Raw genomic sequence first — 2728 nt, forward strand, 5'->3', positions numbered from 1 at the left:
TTAGAAATCTTGAAGAATACTCAGGCTGAAATGAAGAAGGGGGTTTTCATTGTACTCCTCTAGAGGACTATTGGTATTTGGTGGGGATAAAGATCAATTATAAACATGTTAAAAGAATTCAGTGAATTTAAAGAACACACAAAGAAATCAAAGAACTGAAGGAAGATAGGGATAAACTTCTGAATGAATTCAGAAAAGAGTTAGAAATCTTGAAGAATACTCAGGCTGAAATGAAGAAGGGGGTTTTCATTGTACTCCTCTAGAGGACTATTGGTATTTGGTGGGGATATGTTATATGTTATTTTATTCTCTCTTTCGATTTTATACTGGAGTGGCCAGATTGCTTTTGTCTTCAGGTGTTCCCACAGAGGCCCAAGTCAGATGAGGATCAGATGCTCTCAGGCTTTCTCCTAAGGTCTGGATCCCTCCAGGAAAGATTTTGGCCTCAGGAATTTGGGGGTTGGGCTGGCCTGGGAGCCAGGCACACGAAACATGCTGGTCTAGGGCAGCTGGGGCCATACCACCCAGAGATACAAAGGAAGATGGGGATGGGAAGCAGCCTCAAGTGCTCCTGGGGACTGCACTGAGGAGCTGGGTTGGTCTGGATGCAAAGGATCAGAAAGAGGAAAGGTCAGTGCCCCCCCTCCCCCCAACCTGGAAAGAGGCTGGCAGGTGGAGCAGGCCCAGGGAAGCAGAGGAAGGTGAGGGTGGGCCTGGCCCAGAGTGCTCCTGGGGACCCGAGAAGTCACTGAGTTGGTCTGGATGCAAAGGATCAGGAAGCAGTAGTGGTTCCCCGGGTGTCTGGGGCACCAAGACAAGGAATGGGACAGGACCCAGGCTAGGGGGAGAGATGGTTGGGGGTGATGGGAGGGTGAATGAGACTGGGGGAGTCAAGGCACAGAGGGCACGATGGACTTACCCCGGGGAGAGGCCTGCGGGTCAGAGAGAGGCCTGTGGGTCCTCCAAAATTCCTAAATATTTTGACTTTGTAGAACTTGGTTGGACAGGTAAAAGTTATGAGATTATTTCAGATCTAAATTTTGTAAATGCTGTGTAAATGATAATTGCTTATTAAAATATTGTGTTAAGTCACAGAAATTGATTGTACTTTCTACTTTAAGATATAGGCATAAGCAAGAAATAGCCAATTAACTAATAGCAAGGTTTAAAAAGTGGAATCATGTGAAATTAAAAAGGTTTTGTAAAGCAAAGGAAAACAAGAGAATAAATACACAAAGGGAGAAAATTTGATAGCTATTCATCAGACAGGGGAAATACGTAGACTACATAAAGAACTCAAAAACTAAACAAAAAGCCCACAAAAAATCCATTAAATAAATGGACAAATGATTAACAGCTACTTCTCAAAGGAAGTACGAATGGTCAATAAATATATGAAAACTTGTTCAATATCGTTAGCCATCAGAAAAATCAAAACTACATGGAGAGGAGTTGGAGAGGTGGTTCAGCAGTTAAGAGCACTTGCTGTTCTTCCAAAAGACCCAGGTTCGATTCCCAGCACCCACATGGTGGTTCTGTCGCCCCCTTCTGAACTTCGTGGGCTTGCACACATACTGGCAAACATACTGACAATCAAAACACTTGCACAAATAAAAAAAAAATTGAGTGTATTGCCTGCACATCTGTAAGTGCACCCATGTTGTGCAATGCCTGTGGAGGTCAGAAGAAAGCATTAGATTCTCTTGGAACTGGAGTTACAAACATTTGTTAGCTGAAGGAATTCATGTCCACAAAACCAGCCCTTCAGAGAGTTCTGGAAGCAATACAAAGAGCTGAAGAAAGGAATGACTATACCCAAGGGGTTGTGGAAAGAAATCCAATGAAGGTATAACTGTGGAAAAGCACAGCTATATTAAGAATGTAAACAGAAATAAAAATGACAGGATTCAATGCTCATCTTTTATTAATAACTTTAAATATTAGTGGATTGAACTCCCCAGTAAAAGACACAGACTAGGTGAATGAATTAAGAAACAAAACCCATCTATTTGTAGTCTGCAAGAAACTCATCTCACTTTTAAGGATAAACACTATCTCAAAATGAAAGGATGGAAAGAAATATACCAAGCAAATAGCGTTAAGAAAAAAATAGGCATAGCAATTCTAATATCTGAAAAAATAGACTTTGAACTAAAACTAATCAGAAGAGACAAAGAGGGCCACTTCATTCTGATCAAAGGAATAATGAATCAAGAAGATTTTACAATCATGAACATATATTCACCAAACTCTGGTGCACCCAACTTCATAAAAAAAAATACTACAGGAGTTTAAGAACCAGATTAATCTCAACTCATTAATAGTAGGGTACTTCAGTACCCCACTGTCTCCATTAGATAGGTCAACCATAAAAGAATAGAGATAAATCTGAATTAAAAGATACCATACATCAAATGGACCTAACAGATATCTATTGAATATTCCACCCAAGCACCAAAGAATATAATTTCTATTCAGTGTCCCACAGAACCATGTCCAAAATCGACCATGCACTGGGGCACAAAACAAACCTCAATAAACAAGGGCAAGAATTAACAAGGAATTCCATGCATTCTATCAGACCACAATTAAATAAAGCTTACAATCAACACTGGAAGAAGCCCTAATCACCACATGAACACATGGAGATTAAACAACACACTCCTAAACAACACACTCAAAAGAGAAGTTAAGAAAGAAATAAAAGTATTCCTAGAATTAAATGAAA

The sequence above is a fragment of the Nannospalax galili genome, unplaced genomic scaffold (genome assembly GCF_000622305.1).
Source record: "Nannospalax galili isolate Female #2095 unplaced genomic scaffold, S.galili_v1.0 scaffold512, whole genome shotgun sequence".
Classification (NCBI taxonomy): Eukaryota; Metazoa; Chordata; class Mammalia; order Rodentia; family Spalacidae; genus Nannospalax; species Nannospalax galili.